General features: G+C 42.4%; 1 long non-coding RNA gene across 2 annotated transcripts; it reads right to left on the bottom strand.

The window, feature by feature from the left end:
• Positions 1-297: 297 nt before the first annotated feature.
• Positions 298-24,728, bottom strand: LOC144110384 (uncharacterized). Of its 2 annotated transcripts, none has more exons than XR_013309822.1 (3): positions 24,535-24,728; positions 23,059-23,110; positions 298-486 (listed from the first exon to the last, which is right to left on the bottom strand). It is a non-coding gene; the product is annotated as an uncharacterized LOC144110384 (long non-coding RNA). The 2 variants fall into 2 exon arrangements; XR_013309823.1 differs by lacking the exon at positions 298-486 and adding an exon at positions 18,250-18,268 and having other exon boundaries at positions 24,535-24,721.
• Positions 24,729-25,240: the final 512 nt, after the last annotated feature.

Raw genomic sequence — 25,240 nt, 5'->3', positions numbered from 1 at the left:
TTGCTCAATGTGTCTAATTTCTGAATACAAAAGACAGGGTATGCAATTATATATTTTGCATATCAAGCATGACATTTGTCTTGAAACACGTCACTGTAAAAATTATGTGTGTCAGTGTAATTGCGCAACGACAGGGATACAAAAAGCCAACTATGCATTAAAACTAGGCATTAACAGAGCAATGCTAAAGCGCAAGTGTCATAGTGTACTATAAATCAAATCAGGAATCTTTTTGACACATCTTTCTCTTTGTTGCAATTATTTTTGTTTCACAGGAGGAAACAAGAAAAGTAAGGATTTCGTGCACACATAGGCTTTATTATTATGCCGCCTTGAACATGGCTTCGTACGTCGGTCTTATCCCCGTTGAGTGGGCAATATGCACCTTTTTTCTCCTTTGGGACCTGCAGGGATGGTCGCGCCCCACACACATTCCACACCGGGGTGGTTTCCACATTTCTGTCCGTCTTTGGCCCCAAGAGCACACTAAAATAAAAAAAAATGAATTGTTACAGACGTGACGACTGCAGAACAGACAGTGCACAACGCTCTTTCCCCAGAACTTGATTTTCGGCGAGTTATACAAAACTATATTAAACAGCTTCCTTACAATACAAGCAATGCTTAGTGTAAACTAGGCCTTGATCCTAGTCTAGAGTTCATCAATCAGCCTGTTATTGCTTGTAGCGACATATTAAAGACCAACACTACGGATATGACCGGATTACAACCCGCATTACGCTGCGACCTGAACACTTACTTTCAATTGTCAGTCTTAGAGTGAACTCTGAATAGAATTTGTAAGCGTAAAAGAGAAAATAACTTTTTATGGACATTGCACATGTGACAGCAGTTTCACATCGGCTGTCATCTTAGGAATAATTCCGACTAGAAGCTCTATGAACTCACCTATATTGACTAACGCTTTCATTGATGCTCGCACGATTTATATGCTCGTCTTTGAACACGAAGGCATTGCTGACCTTCTTAGGGGTTTCCTCTTTAGCTGGTACTTGCTGACACCCGAATCACGAGAAATGATTTAACTATATCAGTACTACTGGCGCCATTCACTTGGGCGCATTTTATGAATAGGAACCTGCAGAATACGCACAACCCTCGGCTAAACAGCTCTAGATATGTGTTTCAAGGCAAGACAAGCAAAGTACCACCTACCGCCGTCGTGTGTTTTGTTCTAAGCTCCTGCGTTCTTCACCAAAAATTGTCAAATGGAAATATTTTAGGCTAATGGTAAGAAGTACTGAAGACAATGGTTCATTTATCAGATGCTTTGCAAAATCTTTCCTTTAAAAGTTTTCCGATCGATCGCGTCGATCAGTTAAGACTTGCGTAGAAAGCCAACTGGTAATATTTCTGACTGATGCAAAAACAGTAGCAGCAAAAAACTTTCAAGCCTGGCAACGGGTCACAGATTATTGTAGTGAAATGTTAAAATATGCGAGAGAACTGCTCTCATTAACTCTTTCATTAAAAAATGTATTTTGTCCCAAATTGCTGTGTGTTGGCAACGTAAAACTCCCTCAACTTCTTTTTTGCGTGATAATAAAAAGGCATGTCTTTTTTAGAACACACGAGATTCTCATTACAAGGTAGTCGATTGCTTAGTATTTACGGAATCCAGGTATCAGATTACTAGTAATTATTTAAAGTCTATTTTGCTCATTGTCTGCTACACGTTCGAAGGCGTCCCTATTAGTATCGGGCGACTTTTTTATTGTTTCCAGTGTGCCACCAAAACCGCTATGAGGGGTTGACGCGCATGAACTACTGTCAATAAAAACATCTACCACTTCACAAATACCAGCCAAATAGGAAAAGTATTTATTAACACTTCTCGTACGGAATACTTAAAAAAACTTAAACATTCTGCTTGAACGCGTTGCTCTTCTTTCCTGCTAGTTTTTTATCCAGAAAATAAAGGCCTTTTCCATTCATCTTCACGTCTCAATGGGGCCCTTAGTAGGTAGTAGAGTGAGTGTTAGAGTGTTTATTGAGCAGTTTTACATGTTTTGCAATCTTCAAACCTGTCTTTAACACGCACTGTAGGTAACAAATGCCCGTACCCAGGCGTCGCATCGCAGGTCGGCCGTGTACAGTATAAAACTCGGTTTGGATCGGAAAATTAAAAAAAAATTCTCGCTTGAAACTTATGGGAGCCATAAATTATTAAACAGACGGGTGCTTACAGCCTTGTTTACTGATCTTAGCAAATTGCCCATATTTATAACATATGTGTAAAAATAAGCTGATAGCAGATTACTAATTTCCTGCACTTCGTCACTTACTATTATCTTCTCACATCAGCCTACTTATTTGCAGATCAAAGAAAATCTGTAGAATACAGTGTGATTTTTTTTATTTTTATTGAATATAGTGGCACACGATTGGTGCTGCATACCCTCGCTGGTATTCATAAGAAATTTCGCAAATGAAGGTTTCTATAAGAAGCTCTACGCAAAATGTCATTAAATACCTTTGCAAACAAAACACGCGGACGGAAGATATACTTAATGCACTTTTAAACCGGCAGTTTAATAAGATATAATTTTTTCTTTTTCACCTTTCAAAAAATTGCGCCCTATTAAATTCATTGAAGTAGATAAAAATGACTCGAACTTTACTGGAGAAAGCACATGCAAAGTGACTGGGCCCGTACAATTAGAATAGATTTTAAGAGGTACAACAGATAATAGCTTTATACGGGTGCTTAATGTGAACCTTGCGCAACCTCTACTAGCGTGCAGTATTGACACGCCGTTACTGGAGGAAATATCCATAGTAGCTGCTTTACGTACCTTGCTTATATTTGACAACACGCCGAAATGCTCCATTCATTCTCGGATTCGCCAATGCACAGTTTAAGTGCACTTTTGTTAGTCGAAATATTCTTTCTGAATTTGCTCACATTGCATTGTTTAGGCTTGAAAAGGCAAGACTGTAGGCTTGATCATCATTGCAGCATTGCGGTAACGCTAAGAAAACCTTGAGTTGACAGTAGCTAAGTACCTTGCTTTATAAAGAAAAAATAAATTAGAACTGCATTGCTTTGGGTGGTCAATCTCTATGCGCACTTAAAATTCATCATCAGCGTGGCGTTTATCTATGTCACGAAGTGAACGCATGTGCCATTCCTTCTACTGTTTCGCTGCTGAAATTCAGCGGTTTTCCATGTCACTAAAATGTTTATTAGATAAAACTCCGTGAAAATCAACGCTAGTAAACACCACCATGAAGTAGTGCCTGGTATTGTTGCATTCTGCGTTATTCCGCAAATAAGAACGCAATCGACCTTAGAACTGTTTCTTTGACATGCACCCCAGTAGAGAGGCAGAATATTTCTAGCTTGAGAATTGCGCTGTCTTGCCAACAGCGAACACCTGTTTATTACGTCACCAATGAAATGTCGGCATTTAAAATCTTACAAAGTATCAAATATATGGTGTCGAGAAGTAAAAAAATAAAAAGTACTGCTTGCATCATTTCTAAATATGCTTCGCATCTCTCTGCAACTTTCCGCGTATTGCATGCAAATAGACGACATATACACAGTAATTGAAAATGTGATTTATTCTAGTGCAGCAGGATCCTCATATCATTAATTTTTTACTCAACGAGAATCCTAAATTGGCAAGTACCCCATTAAGTCCTTTAAGTTTAAGTTACGCATAAATGTTCGAAAATATGAAGTAACGTGTGAACAACACGTGTGTGCGGCCTTGGTCATTTAGGTGACTGCTTAAAGGTGAAGGAAAACAAGTCCTTAAAACTACAAAAGCTACAAAAGAAATAGTAAATGATTTCATCACAAAGGCCGCCGCCATTTTTCTAGGCGTGTTAAATTTTTTGCAACATTGCTTGAAGTTGTGCCGACGAACATCAACATTAGGATAGATCTATTTTTTTGATAATTTTCCGCCACTTTGCCCAAGCAAAAAGCTTGCAGAGGCTCGTCAGGTGGTTGGTCACGTGACCAGTCACGTGGTTGGTCACGTGGTGCGGTTTCCAGAGGATGCGCAAACCGGCAAGGCGTGCCAGCTGTGCGCTGTGTGACGTCAGTTCTCCTCGCGCATACGCAACACGACTATACACTGTAACGTACACTGTAGACGCTACACTGTGTTGCTTACGCTGCACAATAAACCACGTGACTAACCTATTTCCGCGCCATGATCGCGCTGCTCTCAAGTGTGGTTTGAGCAAAAGAAATCTCTTCAGACTTGACTCGACGGCCCCGCACTATACGGAACGCCGATATGTTATCGGTGGTTTCTTGCCTGCGTCAACCAGTTGGCACACATGACGGTGCGAGTCGCCGCCTGCAACATATCGGCCTGCGGCTGCTGCGGGGCCATCCAGTCAAGGCTGCAGACGATTTCGTTTGCTGAAAGCACGTTTGAGAGCAGCACGATCGTGGCGCGCAAATGCGTTAGTCACGTGGTTTATTTTTCTATTTCGCGCGCTATCTTTCGAGCTGGGAAAAAAAAAGACACGTCAGTATTTCCTTATCGTAAATGCTGTAATGGGGGTTTCTGAAGGTGCTCGACCACTCTTCAAATGCAATTTGTTGTCTAAAGTCCATATTTTAAAATTGAGATAATTAAAGTTAATTAAATAATTATAAATTGCGAAGCGAAAAATTTCCTGTTGTGCGAAAAAGGCTGCAACTGGTTACACTCGCCTGTCTCATATAATTTATTTTTTAATCCCTGGCTCAAGTTAGCTGAGGCACCCAGCTAACTTGATATGGAGGCTCAAAATGGAGGCGACTGTCTTTATCGGGCTCTCATATGTCGGGTATGAGCCGACACGAATTGTAACATATGACGTCAGCGAGATCATGTGATCGTCTCCGCGAATAGTGTTACAAGTGGCGTGGGAAAAACAGTCGCGCAAAACTGCTCCATGTTGGACCATATATAGGAACACAAAACTCCGGCGCACTCCCTGTAGAGCACAGGCTCCCTCTTGTATTCTAACACTTTCGACTCCGCCTCTTCATCTGCCTTTGCAGCATCAAAATTCGGGCACCATTACAGTCCTCAGAATTCCTGTACTTTGTCTTAATAACGCTACATCCTTTGTTTTAACAGAGCCGGACAACAGCCTACTTCCACGCCTCGTAACGTTGGATCGCCGTTGGTTGCATCGGCTGAAGCACAAACAATTTGCATTTTTAATTCTCAGCGAACTATGGCGAATATCGTCGCATAATCGCGGCGAAGTTGACCCCGAAAGCCACGGCCTCGAAAGGCCCCTTTTTTTGCCCAGATGGTGCTCAACAACAACAACAACAAAAAGAAAACCTCAGAGCAGGAAGCAGGATTCGAACAGCTCCTGTGCTGAGTGAGGAGTTTCGTTTCCGGACACCTCACACCCCTGAGCCAAGCCGAAATCACTCGCTTTATTCCTTCGAATTCATATATATGTATCCCAGAAGGCACCACTTCCTAGGGAACAAGCCAATAGGCCTGTAACCGAAGGTGCCGCTTTCAGTGCACTACTAATTCCTGCGTGAAACTGCAAGTGGGCCACAAGAAACCAGTCCCAGGAAGCGCATGAGTATAAAATCACTGCTGCCGTTGTTGCTATGCCTTACCCGGCCATACTGTGCTTCGAGATGCTCGGCGGTTGTTGTGCTGTAGCCTTGCAAGGGAAACCGGTTAGCCGGCAAATTTTGTGGCGACGAGAAAGTTTGCGCACTTTAACATGGGTTCCTCCCATGTCTGACGGTCCTATGAGGCACCTCCCTTATTCAGGGTTTATACGTGGCAGCGGGAACCTTCGTCCGGTTCACGCCTGTTGCAAACGGTACTTTTCCTGCGAAGGATTATGTTCGCCGAGTAGTCTCCATGGGTACATCACAGCGCTTTTACATATGACTCTTCGACACGTCGGTTACGAATCCCTGCATGACTTGCCTGCATTCAGTTATGTGAGATGCTTTTGTGTAACCTGTGACAGGTAAATGTTGGTATTGGTTACACTCTACGCATGTCTCTGTCACTTGAAAGATGAAATGAATGTTGTCGGTTGCCGACAGTTTTTCCGAATGCCAGCGTGGCCGCTTGGTTGAGTGAAAGTAAAAGTTTGTTGATCTCTATCAGTGCTTATTTAAGCAAATACCTGGTAAGAAAGGGACACCAAGTTAATCGGTCTCTAATTCTTTCAAGTGCTTGACATCACATTCATTAAGCCTAAAGAAAATATCTGCGCTCTTCTGATCCGGGTACGTCAATAGATAGATGGAGGAACAATATTCGTGCATTTTGTCGCTGAGAGGTGTATTAGGAATGATTTTGCGGTGTTACTTCCGATTAAGTATATCACGTTCATGGGTACACTGACTGTCACTCGCTTAGAACTGTGTGCGACAATGATTTACCAAGTGCCGATGTAGCTACCATAGCAAATGACTTAAACAGCATGAGGTAAAAATGTTCATGTAAAAGATACGGTTTAGCTTGGGCGTGACAGGCAGATCAACACGTGACGCTACCAGAACTCTGTCATTATTTGGGTTCTTGAACGTGTATGCGCAAAACGAGCTGAAATGCATTTGTTAAGAGAATTTGAGCTCTCATACTCACTCTGCGGCAGCGAGAAAAATTACTACGAGAAGCATGCTGAACAATGTCTTCATCTTGACGGAACTATGTTGTCTGTAAGTTCGGCATCTACGGCTTGAAAACGAGTTCCTGAGGTGCGGGTGATCTGGGAACTCTTATATGCGGCTGAAATCTGACCTTTTCTTAGTTGCTATCATCAAAACGTCTAGCTGCGACAAATAGTTGACAAAGATGCTTTGATTGAGAATAGATTGTTTTGGCATTTTTAATACACTGCCAAATCTTCTCCATTCTATATTTTCCAGCAATAGTTGCTTCCTTGTTTTGTTTGATATGCGATAGCATTGAGAATTGTACACGGATATCTTCACTTGGTTCGTAATACTGTTGGCAACTGCGAAGAATGCTCGAACGCTGTCGGTGTGCACTGAATTCCTTTCGGTTTCTCATTTAATTTCCAAGAAATCAGAAGGTTTAGGTAAAAGCAGCAAGCAAGCGGCTTGTCAGCTCTCAACCCGTGTCGACAAAGCGGCAGCTTAGACTAGCCGCACACGGTCACACGATCACAAGCATAACACGAAATAAAATCAAAAAGCAAATCATACACAAGTACTGAACCCGACCGCGGCGGCTGCGTTTTTATGGGGGGAAAACGCTAAGGCGCCCGTGCCCTGTGCGATGTCAGTGCACGTTAAAGATCCCCAGGTGGCCGAAATTATTCTGGAGCCCTCCACTACGGCCCCCCTTCTTCCTTTCTTCTTTCACTCCCTCCTTTATCCCTTCCCTTACGGCGCGGTTCAGGTGTCCGACGATATATATGAGACAGATACCGCGCCATTTTCTTTCCCCAAAAACCAATCATTATTATTATTACACAAGTACTGACCCAGGCGACATAAACGTCATAGGACGCATTACAAGAGAACTTCATACCTTAACAATTATAAATAAAAAATGTAAATAAAAAATGCGAAATAAAAAATACTGATTGCGCACAAAAGTGAACACGAAGCACTTCTTGCACTGTGCACAGATTACAATGTACAAACATTTACAGCAGTTATTCCATTTTTGAACAATGAGGTATGTATTGTGGAGACGCCATTTAACTGGTAGGGTGTGACACTGAGTGTGTCATTATTGTCATTATGGGTGGTGTTATGTAACCTTAGCATTGTACTTTTTGAAGATTTCTGAACCATAGTTGGTTCGTCATCGAGGTATATGTTCCAAAATTGTGATCTTCTGGTGTGGTACAAGGAAATATTTTGTTCTACATTGGCTAAAGTTTTCAGAGCAGCAATACCTTTCCTAATTTACCATTTTCGGAAAAGCGAGCGTCACCTGTCGTGCAAACAGAGAAGTTCCGCTGGCACTTTTGGTTGAAAAGTGGTTCTCGAGCAAACATGTGCAACGTAGCGTCCAGCAGTTCACGTGCGCTTGTTTTGTTCTTTTAGTGTTGCGTCTCTGTCGGAAACGTGCGTTTGATAACGAGAGAGGATGGTAGAGGAGGAGAACATCCCATTTCCGAATTTAGAAACACGGTGGAGCGAAGAGTTTTCGCCTTGCAGCCTGAAAAACGACCATGTGTGGCAATACCTGCACTGTACTACCTGAACAGAGCGCCGAATGACCAAATGAAAATGTGCATGATTGTTCGCGGTCTCCGACCCCGGATGCACTACAGTGTTGTGCGACTCTAGAACGGCAGTGAAGAACTACACCAAAGTAGGGTATGTAGTGGGGCCGCGCGCATACTGCGCAAGGCCGAAGACATCGGACGCAAAAGTGCTGTGGTGATCAAGTGGTTTCCGGCCAACATGGGCAGTGACGTGTCGGAACGCGGGAACGTGAACCACAAGAGACGGCCAACTCGGCCGCGCGAGGACTAACCAACCGCGCGGCTGCAAGCACGGCCGACTCGGAGTGTTGGTCGCGGTGCAGTGCCAAGGACAAGATGACCACCTTCAACGAAATAGTGAAATGGTACCGACTGAACAGACAGGCTATGCCGCCACCTCACCCGGGGCTTACGTGGAAGGAGGCAGTGTTATACAGACAGTTACAGATGGGATCCCTGCTCACCCCGGTGCTAGCTAAGCACGTGTGTCCGAGTGTGTACGCGAATGACTTGTGCAGATTGTGCTCGAAGGAGAGAGCCACCGCGGCTCACATCCTTTGGGACTGTAGTGTAAATCCGCGAGAAGCCAGCGAGAAGACGACGATCCCGCCTCAGCTAGAGGCTGCAACGAGGAGCTACGATCAAGAGACACAACTCAAGGCCGTCCAGCAGGTCTGGGCAGCTCTAGAAAAGCAGCGACCGAGCGAAACCGAGGAGAAGGGGGGCAGCACCCCCAGGAAACGGGCGGCGACCCTCTCGGACCCGCGGAAGTAGCGAGGGACCAAGACCTCGAGGAGCACAACGCACGAGACTGATGTAGTGGCCGCGTCGCGGTAAAAGCTTGTCCTCCCTGAGTAGAGAGGGCCCAACCGATTCTGCAGGCATTTTCGATAAAGGTGTCCTCTCTCTCTCTCTCTGAATGTTCGCCTATGCGTGGGTGAGTGTAACAGTATCATGGGATGTACTTTCCTAATGTGCACAGACCTATATTTTTGCGCTTCCTTGATAGAGCCGGAATTTCTGCTAACTTCATGCAGCACCTTTTGCCGCAGGCCACACTTGACAGATTATAGTAAATGACCCTTTGTACTATTTTAGCCGCGGCTCGTGCTGATTCGGCAGAGCGTTGCTTTGCGTGCTAACGGGCCGCAGTGGTGTTGGAATGCGCGGATATATGCGAGGTAGCGTTCTGTCGTGATCCTGCTGATAGCGTTGCTTCACATTCTAGAATTTATTGTGAATATTCATATTGGTTTATATAATTCTCCTTTCAGTGAAAACACACATGTGTCGATCGCAAAACTCTTCTAGAACGACCGAGCTGTGTGCACTTGGCAGCTTGACATTGTAGATTTTTTTGTGAATGCTCATACTGGTATGTATAATTCGGTTTTCACCGAATACGCACATGCGTCGATAGGAAAACTTCTAGAACGGCCGAGCTGTGTGCACATGGCAGCAAGCGCGAACACCCGTTCCGAAACGTGCTGGATGCGCGCTTTCCTGGCCCCATCAACGGCTTCGTCTTTCGCGCCGTGTATCTCGTCGCGGCCTTTTATTACGTGCAAGTCTCGCTGTTGTAAAACGCACATGGTTTGTTTAGATAAAAACGCGCTGCAGTTGCGTGTTAGTTACAGCTCACATAAGTCGCCACACTACAGCACCAGTATTCATGGCCGGCTCATGCTTTTCAATCAAAATTAAATCGCCTATAGAGGGCGCTGGCAGCGCCTTCACCGCGCATGCGCAGAAACTTTTCCGCAAATGGTCAGTTCTCAGGCTAGAGTTGAGTAGACGATTGCAGGTGTATATGCATTTTGTACCTTGCCTGTGTTACATTTTGTACACAAGTTGGCAGTGCGTTTAGTATGATAGATATTGGCTATTATACGTCTTTTTCTTCGTTATAAATAGCTTATTAAGGTTTGAATCTGTCATTTTACCCCAAATAAGATGGCAATTATTTATGTAGGGAATGAATAAAATATTACTGCTTACTGTTTTGCAAGAATATACCTGTTTCGCTTTAGTATGCCTCTTAAAGCACTGAGCTTTTGTCGTACTGCCGTACGAAATTCACATGATCATCCCAGTGTGATGTGCTTGTAATAAAGGTGTAAATAACTGTGACACTGAGACAGAATATTTGACAGAATATTTGTAGAACTGTACTGCAAATAAACATTAATAGATATATGTGTGCCCTCTTTTTTGAAAAACCAATGCTTCTGTTTTGTGGTATCTATTCTTAGAAAGTTATGTGCAGACCAGACGAAGAGTTCCTAGATCTCTTCATTAGCTTTTTTTATATGTCAGGGCGCGAAGTGGACGACAGAAATATGCTAGTGTCATCGGAATACATTATGAATTTTGCATGTTTATACGTAAGCATATTGTCGCTTATGTAGAGGCTGAATAGGATGGGTCTCAGTATGCTCCCTTGCACTGCATCGTTTATTATTTTTCGATCATGTGGTAAAAAGCCATTTATTATAAAACCTTCCAGTGATGCTGCAGTTACAACTGTAGTAAGTGAAGATGAAGGCTCCGAGTGGCTTTTTTGCTTAAAATTGTAATCTAAAATTTTACGCAATTAAGGCTCCTATCGGAAAACTTCAAAGATAACAGAATTCTCTAAATGATATCGTATGAGGAAGCCTGACATCAGCGCCCCGTGAGTCCCGCGAATTAAGTACATGTATTCTGCTTACTTGTACTGAATTATGCATGCATATAGATTTTATATGCGGTTTTGTACCACAGCCTAAGCCAGGAATACATTGTAATAAGGTTCGCACAGCAGATAACACAGCAGCCAACAAACGGTGAGGCTGGTGCAGAACGGAAGTTATTTATTTGGAAACTTTTCGCCCCCCCCCCCCTAAAAAAAAAACTACAGTTGGAAGGCGAGGGAGCAAGTGCAGCTGTTGGTGGCCCGTTAGAGAATGCCGGTAGCTTTATGCAGTGGCGCGCTTTGAACGCAACAGAGTAGATAGAAAATAAGAAACCCCACGCCCGAACAGTCATCTGGAACGTCGTCGAAATAGCCGCGCGCCAGCATGATTTCACAAAAGTGTTCTGGTTCCGGCTGTCGCAGCCAATATACAATGAAAGCCGCGTGGCGCAAGCCACAAACAAAGTACGTAAGAAAAGAGCAAAGGTAAACCAACAGCGCTTCGCGGCTTTACCCCGAGGCATAACCCCCTCGTGTTCGTATGAAAATGAGTGACGGAAAAATCAAAACAGGAAATCATTTCGCGTATTATGGCGTCCAAAATGACGCAGAAGTGAATAAGACCAATAGTATTAAGAGGAAAATGTTAAGAGTTACATACGTGTTCTTATTGATGTTAACTGTACTATCAGCAAGAAATGAAACCGGAACAACTCAACTCAGCCACGAACCGCAAAATATAAAGCTCATAGCCAGGGAAAGCTCAATACTGGCGGAAGGTAACTTAACTTCGAAAGCGCGAATACTATTCTTCAAAAGTGTTAATGAAACTCTCATGTACTTCTTGTCCAGGAACTATATGTTGGTGTTTTTCTTTCGCCTTTTCAGTTTTCTTGTTCGCGTTTCATTCGTTTCATATTGTACATACCGTACTTAACCTTTGCGTTGGTGCGAACGGAAGTAAACGGAGCATGCGATTGTGCGTGTGACTTTTTCTGTGCTGATATTATCTGTGACTTTATATGTGCTTCTGACTGTCTGTGGTGTCTGGACCAACTTTGCCTGTGACTTCATCTGTGCTGACATTCTCTGTGACTTTATCTGTGCTTCGGTCTATTCTGCGCCTTTGGAGTTTCATGGGTTTTTTTGTTTGTTGTTTCTATTTTCCTGCTTTTCTTTTTAAATTAAGTTTTTTTTTAGCCTTTACCTCCTTTTCTTTTCTTAATTGGCTTTAAGCCCGGTAAAGCGTTGCTGGTCCGGGCTCCCTCTCTCTTTCATTTATGTTGTTTTGTATTTTTTCTGAGAGGACCAATAAAAGGGTGAGACCACTCATGCCACGCTGTCCGCCATTAACTTATGCCACAGCCAATTTGGATGTCATACTGCACTCATCAGCTTGCCGTCACATAACAATATTTTGGGGCCTTAATGACGTATAAAATTCCCACGAAACGTAATTTTACGGTTCATTGGAGAGATATGGGTACGTCTTTTTATTGCAGTGGCCGTTGTAAGGCTGATGATGATGATAATGATAATGATGAGTGGCACTACTGTTATCCCCTTTTTTTGTGCAGTAGTTTGGGGCTTGTACATCGTGCGTAGCCCTGAACCTGGCGTTTTCATCAAACATTCAATCAAACGGAGTCATCTAAATACTTCGATATTGTTAACCTTTATAGTTCAGTCGTGTATTTTCGCAACAGCAATTGTTATGTGGTTGTTATATTTCAGTTTGGAAGGATAAAGACATTATTAATCTTTGAGAGAGCCTATGAAACTAAAAGGACACTAAAAAGCTTCTAATTAAATTGGGAATAGTGCTGTGAGTAACGGGTAAGAAAAAAGATGAAGTATCAGTAATCAATATTTAGAGTGAAGAGTGCTGTACGGAACAAGTGCGAGTGCTGGAAAACCTATCTTGGATCACGAATGACGAAATTAGTATGGTGGGGAAGGCAGGTAGTACGAGGAATAAATTAGCAAACGTACATCAGGATACGATTTGTTTCAAAGATAACGAAGAAGTAGCACTAGTTGGTGGAGGATACGGCGGGTAGGCGAATTTGTGATTGGATATGCTGGTCACAGGCACAGGTATATCAAAGAGGAATACATTTTTCTTCAGTTATTGCAGCCAGGCTAATTTCCTTTGTTTCTCTGCATCTACTGCAGACAGATAACCGAAAGCAAGAGCGCCGACTATAACTAAAGTTCTTTTTCGGTTCGCATGCCAATAATTTTAGAGTATCAAGTCGTAATACCATGCATCATGCATATCATGCATTTTGCGCCTTCATTTGCATTTTTGAGCACGTGGTGCTGCAACTTTATGTCATGATGCTAAATAACATGCTGGAAGCCAATAGTTTCCAAATTCGCGAACTGAGGTGATTCTTTGTAGCACGTGTCGTTGCTGTGTTTGCCAGAGCTTGTTGTTATCTATTTCACTTTCTGTCTTGAGCTTTTTCACATCTTTTAAATCATCATCATGAGCCCGACGAGCCATAGAATTGCCGCTAAAGTAGACGATGTTTTAAATTTGTTGAAAATAAAATGGGAACAGTAGTCAAAAAATGACGAATGCGATAGGGTATATTTGTAATATGAAGACCCTAACTTTAGAGGTAAAGCTTCGTGTTAACTCTCCAGCAGGGTCATGCAGCATGTCCGCCCATGTTGAATCTTCGGCTCCACATCTTACAACCACATTTTCAGATAAGTCAGTGCACGTTAGAGATTCCCAGGTGGTCGAAACTATTCCAGAGAAAATCCCTTACAGCACCTTTCTTCCTTCCTTCTTTAACTCCCTCCTTTGTCACTTATTTTACGGCGCGGTTCAGGTGTGCACCGTGATAAGCGAGACAGTTACTGCGGTATTTCCTTTCCTGAAAACCAATTGTTATTTTCATTTTTTTCGCGCTAGCTGCATTGCGAGTTAGCCTTGCGTCCAATGAAAAGAACAAGAAGTCTTTTCTTCGCCTGAAGTCTTCCAAAGAAAAATGCCGCGCATATTGTTTTCTTTTATGAATTTTGACTGTTACCGGGTTTTCCGACAGTGCGTTGCTTGGTCGCAATTTAGACACTGCATATCCGCACCATGATCACATTTTTAATTCCGAATGAAAATTAAGGAGTAATCTTGTGTGTTCTTTCCGGAAACTTTAGAAGTGCATCTTTATTGTATTTAGTTGTTTAATAAATTAATACTTGTTTTTAAGTATTATTTTTCTTTACAAACAAGCACGCATTTTTCAGCAACCAAATAGTTATGTAAAACGAAAGATGGCATATTAAGCACAGTGACCTTCTCTTTGCAGAAATTCTCTGTGGATTCTCGGAAGGACATTTATCTGTTTCCACTGAGTGGCAGGTGGTGGTGATGTGTAAAATTATCTTGTGGAGCACTTTTTCACACCCATTTTCGGCCTTTTCGCGGAAACAACCCCTTTACGCGCAGTGCAGACCCGCGTGCAGATTACAATGAACATCAGACCCAGACATAGTGAGAAGAATCATATTAGTGTCAGTGGCAACAGCCTGCTTCTCGCATTTACTAAGGGTCGCATTCTTTTTGCTTTACAAACAAGCAGACACTTTTCAGGAACTTAATAAATATGTACAAGCAAATATGATATATTAAGCACAGTGCATAAATTCTGAACAGATTCTGAGGTCCTCTATCTGTGCCAACTGAGTGGAAGCTGGTGGAGATGTGTAAAAACTACCCTGTTGCGCACTTTTTCACACCTATTGGCGGCCTTTTCGCTGAAATGACTGCCTTACGCGCCGCGTAGACCAGCGTGCAGATTGCAATGAACGTCAGGAACAAACATTGCGTGTCAAATAAATAGCAGTGTCACTGGCAACAACCGGCTTTTCGTGTTTGCGAAGTGTCGCGTTCTATTTGCTTTCCAAACAAGCACGCATTTTTCAGCCACTAAATAAAGATGTAAAAGGAAATATGGCATATTAATTGCAGTGACCATCTCATTGCAGAAATTCTGAGTGTATTCTGAGAAGAACATTTATCTATGCAGACTTAGTGACATGTGGTGGGGTTGTGTAAAACTTATCTTGTTGAGCGCTTCTTCGCGCCAATTTCGGCCTTTTCTCGGAAACGGCTGCCTTACGTGCAGCGTATAAGCGCGTGCAGGTTGCAATGAACGTCAGCAACAGACATTAGGTGGAAATTTATACCAGCGTCACTATCAACCACCTGCTTCTCGCGTTTACTAAGGGCTGCGTTCTTTCTGCTTCACAAACAAGCACACAATGTTAAGCAACTAAATAAATATATTAAAGTAAAGATGGCATTTTAACAGCAGTGACCTCCTCTTTGAAGAAATTTTGTTAGAAGGACCTTTATGTATGCCGAATGAGTGACATGTGGTGGGGTTGTTTAAAACGTATCTTGCTGAGCGCTTGTTTGCACCCATTTTCGGCCTTTTCTCCGAAATTACTGCCTTACGTGCAGTGTATACACGCGTGCAGATTGCAATGAACGTAAGCAACAGACATTGTGTGGAAATTTATAGCAGCGTCACTGTCAACAACCTACTTCTGGCGTTTACTAAGGGTCGCGTTCTTTTTGCTTCACAAACAAGCACACAGTTTTCAGCAACTAAATAAACATATAAAAGGAAAGATGGCATTTTAATAGCAGTGATCTTCTCTTTGCAGAAATTTTCTGAGAAGCACCTTTATCAATGCGGAATGAGTGACATGTGGTGGGGTTGTGTAAAACCTAGCTTGTTGAGCACTTGTTTGCGCCCATTTTCTGCCTTTCCTCTGCAATGACTGCCTTACGTGCAGCACATACGCGCGTGCAGATTGCCATGAACGTCAGCAACAGGCATTGTGTGGAAATTTATAGCAGCGTCACTTTCAACAACCTGCTCCCTGCGTTCTTTTTGCTCCACAAACAAGAACACACTTTTATTTATTTTATTGATTTATTTAACAAATACTGCAGGCCCCAAGTGGGCTCTAGCAGGAAGGACGAAAAAATACAGCATTTTGAATATCAATTCATCGCGTTAAACTTATTTAAGTAAAATACACTGAGATATGTTCAACTCTAACAATAAAACATGCATAAACACGAAACACGACAATGAGGTAGACGACAACAATTTGCCAATGGAATCAATGAACATGAAGACATCAGAAGGCAGCTTGTTCCATTCCTCGATAGTGCGTGGTTAAAAAGAATATTTAAAGGCATTAATTTTAGTTTGATACGGCGATAAAGAACCTGCATGATTTTTTGTGGGACGATTGCAAGAGGTGCAAGGTCAACATCGAAACTCATGACGAGTTTGTTGTTTGTCATCATTAAAAGAAATTTTAGTCTCCGGATTTTGCTACGTAATTGCAGTAGTGGGATGGCATTTTTTTTTCATTAAAATGGAAGGAGAGTAAGATGTGCGATATTTAGAAAAGATGAAGCGCACGGCTCTCGGCTGTACAGCTCCAATGCCTCAATATCCTTTTTGGGATAAGGGTCCGAGACTGTGCAAGCATACTCTAGTTTGGGTCTTATGAGGCTGTAGTATGCTAACTGCTTTATCCGGGAAGGAACGTTTTTAAGTTTGTGGCGAAGAAGTCCAAGTTTTCTGTAGGAGGATGAGCATGTATTGGCAATATGACTCTTCCAACTTAAATTACTAGTTATAGTAACATCGAGGTATTTATATTCCTTAACTTCTATAAGATGTTGCGAAGGGAGGTTGTAAGGAAATGAATGTACAATTTTTTTGCTGGCGATTTTAATTAACACTTTTTTCGCGGAATTAAGCTGCATATCCCAGTTACTGCACCATGTGTCAATTTTCCGGAGGCTAGAGTTAAGGACGATTTGGTATTTAGGGCTAATAATTTTGTTGGACAAAATGCAATCAGCAAAGAGCCTAATTTGGACCAATTCAGATAAAACAATAATGAAATTATTTATAAATGTCAGAAATAACAACGCAACTGGCACACTACCTTCTGGAACACCTGAAGTAACTGGTAAAGAATTTGAATGATAACCGTCAATGCTAACAAACTATACACGGTTGGTGAGACATGACGAAACCAACGTTATTACAAATTTAGGAAGACCAATTAGTTCAAGTTTATATATTAGTTTAGCATGTGACACAACATCAAAAGCTTTCTGAAAATCTAAAAAAATGGCATCGACCTGCCCCGAGTGGATAAGGACTGTTGCAAAGGTGTGAATAACCAATGTTTATTGGGTCACAGTGGAAGAGCCTTTCCTAAAACCATGTTGAACAGAAGAAAGTGCACCATTGACATCTAGAAATTTGGTTATGTAGTTAGCTAAAATATGTTCTGCCAATTCACAACCAGTGGAAGTGAGTGAAATGAGACGATAATTAGCAACAAGTGCCACATCACCCTTTTTAGGCACAGGCACAACACAAGCTGACCTCTAGTCGGAAGGCAGTATTCCTGTTGCAAACGACGTGCTAAATATTATTGAAAGAAATTTTGAAATAACTTCTCCATAACGACGCAAAATTATGTTGGGGATTTTATCCGCAACAGAACTGGACTTAGTTTTAAGATATACCAACAGCGAAGTTAATCCTGGCAGTGATACAATGTCTGGATAAGGAAAACAAAATGTATCACTATGAAACCTACATGGATTTGGATTTGAGAATACACTATGGAAGTGCCTATTAAAGTGCTCGGCAATGGGAGTTTTGTCAACAACGATTGCACCCTCGTGCATAATTCGATTAATGGGCTTTTTCTTTTCTGCTAAATAGATCTAAAACTTTTGGGGGGAGTCATGAATAAAGTCCAGTAGTGTGTGTTCAAGGTAGTACCGTTTTGCTTTCTGAATTTCTTCAGTAAGGTGCGATTTGAGAGTTTGAATTGTGCATCGAGTGGAGCCTCTTCGTTTAAACCGTTTAACTTTCCTCCTAAGATATAGTATGTTTCGACTGATCCAAGGATTTATCTGGCGTGTTTTCTTCACTTTCGTAGGGATAAAATTGTTTATGCTGTGCAAGCAAATTTTTCTGTCTTTCCCATAATTCATCAACATCAGAACCATAAAAAAAGTCAAGGCAGTACTCAAAGTAATCGAGCACACTTTCGTGGTTTGCATCTGAAAAATCCTTGAAAGGAACTATTTTAGCGATAGGTTTTTGTTCACACTATACACAGGAAATGAAACGTAGACCATGCTGTGATCAGATAAGCCCCATTATATCGACACTGAAAAATTTCGAATGAAACGACTCAAGAATACAAGATAAAGCACAGAGGCAGAATCACCTTGCACACGTCTTGGTTCTCTAACAACTTGTTGCAGGTCATGACAAAGCATTATATCACATAACTTATCAGCATGGGCACCAAAGCCTGAAAAAAGAGGTGGGTAATCCTGGCAGAATAATGTCTCCCGCCAGTATGATTCTGTCTTCCTTCAACAACTAAATAAATATATGAACGAAAGGTAGCACTTTAAAGCAGTGACCTCTTTGCAGAAATTTCTGAGAACGACCTTTATCAATGCCGAATGAGTGACATATGGTGGGGTTGTGTAAAACTTATCTTGTTGAGCACTTGTTTGCACCCATTTTCGGCCTTTTCTCAGAAATTCCTGCCTTACGTGCAGCGTATACGCACGTGCAGATTGCATTGAACGTCAGCAGCAGGCGTTGTGTGGAAATTTATAGCAGCGTTACTGTCAACAACCTGCTTCTCGCGTTTACTAATGGTCGCGTTCTTTTTGCTTCACAAACAAGCACACAGTTTTCAGCAACTAATTGAATATATAAAACAAAAGATGACATTTTAAGAGCAGTGACTTTCTATTCGCAGCCCACTTTCTTCTTGTTGCGCAGTTTAGAACTTACTGTTCATTTACTAATGTTACAAAAGTGATGCTATTTGAGTGGTGGTGCTACAAAGCCCCGAGTGGGTTTTTTGTTGTGCTTCAGACGCTTTTCGAATAGCCCGCTCGCTGATGTTGTTACTTAGTGGCGACACTGAGGAAAATCCAGGCCCAGTCACGCTCGACCGGATTTCAAAAGGGGTTCATGAAATTAAGGCCGCGCAGGGCACTCTAGCAGAAGGATTGCAGGGCGTTCAATCATTACTGACTGATACAGTAGGGCAGTAGACTAAGCTAGGTGGTATACTTTCATTATGATAAATCCGGGCGCTCACAAACGCCGACACCGAGGAGACACAGGGCTGACAGGACTGACAGGACTGACTGAAAAAGAAGTTATTCTCGCATTGCTTGAACAACAGCACGAAAATCGAAGTGCAAGCAACCGCAATGGGCAAAGATGTCGAAAGGTTGACCAAAAACTAGATTACGATAGAAAACAGAAGCCGCAGGAATAACATTAGTGTTTACGGGCTGGAAGCAAAAAGCGATGATAGTGGTTGAGATCTAGAGCAAGGGGTAGTTGAAGGTGTGTTCAAGGACAAACACGGATTAGAAAGCAGACCAGTCGAGCGTGTACACCGTACCGTAAATAATAAGAATGACAGTACATGGCCAGTAATTATAAGGTTTTATGACTTTGCCGAAAAAAAAGACATTTTTTTTCATAACGCCAAGAAGCTCAAAAATAGCTCATTATCTATATCAGAAGAATTCTCGGCCTCAGTACGTGACATACACAATAAACTATGGCAGTTCTATGGTAGAAGAAAAGACAACCACAAGACCTGGCAGTTATATCCCAAGCCGCGATCTCTTTGGGTTCTCTAAAGGCTTCTTTACGCGTTCCACTGCGCCTGCCATCTCCTTATTGGTGTTCAAGCGGCAGAGGTCCGGTGAACCACCATAGCCTAAACAGGAACCTTAAGAAATGCTCCCGGCGTCTCAATCTGGCCACTGAGACTTCCATCTGTTGTGCCTGCTTGAACGGCGAATTTGCTGGCTCTGTTGCGGCGCCTCACCGTTGGCGTAGAGGCGGTATCCGGATGGAAGCTTGCAGTGCCTCAAGCCTGTGATCTGCACTGCGTATGGTGCTAATATGCAACAAGTTGTTTGGTTCGGTGTAGTAGCTTCGAAATATGATTTGAGTCTTCGTGGTTTACAGCACCTTTCGTATTATCCTTTTACTCACGAGCTTGTTTCCTGCACCTGATGGGTCTAAGCCAGCTGGAACGTTGCCGCTTTGTGGGACCACATCGTTTTTCGTACTGGTTGCTTCGGTTACTTAGTTCTTGGTGAAGGGGGTTCATTACACGCTTTACTTTGCGCCAAAGTATGTCCAGTGTCGTTTTCTTTCATTTCCAATGCACTCCAGCAACCTTTCACGTTTGCACTGTTTTATTTTCACATGGAATACACCAGGGATTCGGCTTCCACTTGTGGTGCGTTACTCTTAAGAGCTTAAACGTGTCTTGAAGCCTATATGTTCTGTACCGGAAGCACGCCAAATGTATCGGATTGTATGAGACTTGAATGAGGTTTTTCACCAAAGTACAGTCGCTATCCAAGCGGAGACCACGAATTTCTTCAATCATCCCGATTTCTGTGGAATTGTATGACCAAAATCCCGTCAAGAGAACCGGGCTCGAGCGCTAAGCACCTTCTGGGTAGCCCGTTTTCTGACACTTACTCTTGACGTGTATGCCCTTCCAAGCGTGGCGAGCTGGCTTCATCTGACGGAACGTGTCGACTCTGCCATGTGGGCGTAGAGTTCTTTAAATGTGCGGGCAGTGTGTTTCGGAGAACGGAGTAGGCTGTTGCCCAGCCCTCGAGCAGTACAGACTTAAGGTGTATCCGTACATTACAACACTGGCAGCTCTTGCTCTCGGGTTTTGCTTTTGTCTGGTAGCCTCGCAAGGATTCGTTTCGTATCCGACTTCTGACTGGAGCGCACGATTTAAATCTTCTTGGGTTGCGTCTTCTTCCTATTGGTGCCTTAAGCTAGCGTATTTTTGTGTGCCGCGTTGACGTCTCAAGAGTATAGCGGAGTTGATGACGGATTATTTTCATTATGTTGAAATTAAGATTTGTCTTCTGTAGCGCTTACGCAGTGCCGCCTGTATATTCTTCTTTAATTTCTCCGTAGATACAGGAACATTATAATACGCCTGCTTCATACCTGCAGCCTCCGCCTGACATTGGCCGCGAAAGGTTTTTAGGCGGGAATATATTTACGTTCAGTCGTCAGCACATTGTCTCCTTGCGTAGCGCTGCCCTGGGGCATTATGTTTGAAGCCACTAAGGTTAATTCTCTTGTAAGCCAACTTTGTATCGAGAAGACAACTCGGGATTCACCGCACTGTTATGGAACTAGGAAGAGTTGCTAGCAGGCCACAGGATGTGGTTCGCTCAATGGGGCAAAGATTGGAATGGAGGGCATCTGAAGAAATCTGGGCAGCGGACAATTTTTGACAGGGAGACATACTGCCTACCGAGGCCGTCCAGAATCGGGCTGGATGTTATAGTCGCGTGACTGTAGTATGAGGCTCGAAAGTAGTAAATTGAGGCAGGCCGTTGTATTGTTCGGCTCTAGTGTCCGGAGTTCGTGAATAGCAGGCGCTCGGCCTTAGAATTGAGGCACTGTTCTGGAAAGAATTTACACCAATCAGATAAACGGAGTTCAACGCCGCCAGTCGTTCAAAAGAACGGCTTATATTCCAGCAAAAACGTTTGTAGTTTCCCAGTGAATTGTGTATGTGACAGAAGTTTCACAACTTTTGTCATCTGAGGAATAATTCCCACGAGGAGCGTTAGGATTGAGCTATATTGGCTAACGTGATTTGTTGGTGTTCCCATGATTTACGTGCTCTTCTTCTAACTCGAAGACATTGCTGACCTTCTTAGTGTTTTCCTCATCAGTTGAACCTTGTTGTCACGCGAATCACGAGAAACCATTTAACTCTGGCAGCACTACTGGCGCCATTCGCTTTGACCAACTTTATAAATTGGCACCTTTAGAAGACGCACTATCCAAGGCTACACCGCGGCAGACATGTTTTGAGGTGAGGCTATAGCAAAGTACCATGTCCTGCCGGCGTGTGTTTCGTTTTTACATACAGCATTCTTGAAGAAAAATATGCAAATTGTGTTATTTTAAGATAATGTTATGGAAAGATTGAAGGTAACGGTCCATTTTTTCGATGCTTAGCAAAATCTTTCTCTGATCTGCTTGACACAACGGACAGAAAAGCTTTAAGTCTTACATAGAAAACTAATGTAGAATAAGGAACGCAGTTGAATACAAAAAAATAGTTGACCGCAAAAATAGTCGAGCCTGCCGACCAGTGATCTGCAGTTATATAGATTTTAGTAGTGAAACCATAAAACCTATGAAAAATTTTCGTCAATAAATATTTCGTAATAAAAAAAGATTATGTTCAGATTGGTTGGAGAATCGCGACGCAGAACTACATCAAGGTCTTTCTTGCGTGATAATGAAATTGCGTGTGTTTTTTTTTACAACACGTGATGTTTTCACTATAATGCTGTCAATTTCTTAGTATGTTTAGTATCCACATATCATATTTCAAGTTATAGCCGCCGCGGTGGCTGAGTGGTTATGGCGCTCGGCTACCGGCCTGAAAGACGCGGGTTCGATTCCGGCCGCGGCGGTCGAATTTCGATGGAGGCGAAGTTCTAGAGGCCCGTGTGCTGTGCGATGTCAGTGCACGTAAAAGAACCACAGGTGGTCGAAATTTCCGGTGCCCTTCACTACGGCGTCCCTCACAGCCTGAGTAGCTTTGGGACGTTAAATCCCCCATAAACCATATTACAAGCTTTTTTCTCTCTTTAGCTTCATGTCTTCTACACGCTCGAAGGCGTCCCTGTTAGTAAACGGTAGCTTCGTTCTTGTTTACAGTGCGGTACCAAAACCGCTATAAGGGGTTGATACGTAAGAACTACATTTAGTAAGAAAATCTACCGCTTCTCAACTACCAGCCCCAATAGAGACAAGATAATTACAGTCCTCGTACTGAAGACTTAAAAAAGGTTAAACATTCTCCTTGCACGCGCTGGTGTTTTTTCCTGCTAGTTTTTTATCCCGAAAACAAAGGCGTTTTTCATTGACCTTCAAGTCTCAATGCGGCTATTAGTAGCAAGCAGAGTGAGTGTTAGTGTTTATCGAGGAGTTTTACATGTTTTGCAATTTTCAAACCTGTGTTTTACATGCACTGAAAGTAACAAATGCCCTTACCCAGGAGTCGCATCGGGGGTCCGGCATCTGCAGAATAAAACCCGGTTTAGATCTGAAAATTAAAAAAAAATCTCGTATGAAATCTTTTGCAGCCATAAATTATTAAACAGACAGATGTTTATATCCTTGCTCACTCATCTTAGCAAACTTCGCAGTTTTAGAACACTTGTGTAGAGAAGTAAAGAAGGTATTTACTGGTTACGAATTACCTGTATGCCGTTACTTAATATTGTCTTCTCACTACGGCCTGCTTATTTGCAGTATGAAGAAAATTTGTCAAATATGGTGTGATTATTTGATTTTTGCATTCGATATACTGGCATATGATTAGTGCTTTATGCTCGCGTTGATACTCATAACAGATTTTGCATATGATAGTCTCTTAATTTAGTTATGCCCAAAATTTCAGCTAAACAACTTTGGAAACGAAACGCAAAGACGAAAACTATACTTCATACACTTTTCCACCGGGAACCTCTTCAGATGCTATGTTTTAACCTTCAAAATATGGTGTCCTAATGAATTAAGATAAAAATGACTAACTTGACTCGAGAAATAACTCGAACAGGCAATCCAGGAGTTACGGGGCTCCTAAACTTGGGATTGAGTTTAAGAAGGACATTGCGTAATAGCGCTTGGGGTCTTCGTTCTGCATGCGCACTAAAAATTCAACATCAATTCGCCGTTTTTCATTGTGATGAAGTGTACGCATGGACCCATCTTCTTCTTTATCACTGCAGAACTTGTGTTTTTCCCTGCCAGTAGCAATGTGTATCCGGATAAAACTCCATGAATATCAACTATAAGAAAGGCCACTTCAAAAATACCATGCCTGGTATTATTGCATTCTGCGCTAGTGCGCGAATAAGAACGCAATCGCCCTTACAACTGCTTCTTGTAAATGCGCTCTCGTACGAGAGGCAAAATATTTCTAGCTTGAGAATGGCGCCGGCTTGTCAAGAGCGTAAACCTGTTTATAATTTCACCAGCGAAATCGATGCTTTGTAAAATAATAATAATAATAATAATAATAATAATAATAATAATAATAATAATAATAATAATAATAATAATAGTTGGTTTTTGGGGAAAGGAAATGGCGCAGTATCTCATATATCGTTGGACACCTGAACCGCGCCGTAAGGAAAGGGAGAATGGAGGGAGTGAAAAAAGAAAGGAAGTGAGAGGTGCCGTAGTGGAGGGCTCCGGAATAATTTCGACCACTTGGGTATCTTTAACGTGCACTGACATCGCACAGCACACGGGCGCCTTAGCGTTTTTCCTTCATAAAAACGCAGCCGCCGCGGTCGGGTTCGAACCTGGGAACTCCGGAGGGCACTTTGGCTGAGGGAACAAATGTTGCATTTGAAAACATTCCAAGAACTGAGCAGAACCAAAACCAATCCTACCCCGAAAAACTTCCATCGCCATTGGTTCCTCTGAACATTGGGCATGAAAAGAAAAGTTTATGCTCACTCTGAAGCTGCAAGGAGTGCCAAAAACAGAAGCACGCAGAGAAGTGCCGACTTCATGTCAAAAGGTGGAGAGTTATCGGGCTGTTAACGGAGCAAATGTGTGCCTAAACTCCTGGCACCTCTCGCTGGTGCCTCGATATTTACATCCGATGAGGGCGTGTTTATGACTGCTGAATCGCGGTTCAGTTATCAATTTTTTACATGTTTCTTTCAGTAGTGTGTGGCGACACGAAGCTAAATTAAATCATGAAGTCAAATTAAATGGATGGAAACTGATATATTAGAACATTTTTTTAAATTTTCGAGTAATTCTCGACGCACACTGGTTATGATTGTTAAACATTTTATAACAAATAAATTCTTGCCTTCATATGTAAAAGTGCTCATCACAAAATTCGAAAGCAAAAATATAAACGAGCGGGGCGGGTGATTCGCAATATTTTTGCATATGCCAGCGACTAATGGACGCCAAATCGTTTGCCCAACTGCTGTAATTATATGCTTGCGTTTGTATCAAATCATGCTGCATTGTATTTTCTGTTAATATTTTTCTTTCTTTTCCTGCCACTAAGTTCTAGATTATGTTGTAAACCCCCCCCCCCCCCCCTCACACACACTATGATGTCAAACAGGCGCTCTTGTTAATGCGATAAATAAATAAATAAGTAAGTAAATCAGAAAGATTTTAACACCGTTTCTGTTACTAA

Source organism: Amblyomma americanum, chromosome 11 (assembly GCF_052857255.1).
Source record: "Amblyomma americanum isolate KBUSLIRL-KWMA chromosome 11, ASM5285725v1, whole genome shotgun sequence".
NCBI lineage: Eukaryota > Metazoa > Arthropoda > Arachnida > Ixodida > Ixodidae > Amblyomma > Amblyomma americanum.
Note: the sequence above shows the minus strand (reverse complement) of the source record. Positions and strands in the feature narration are given on the sequence as shown.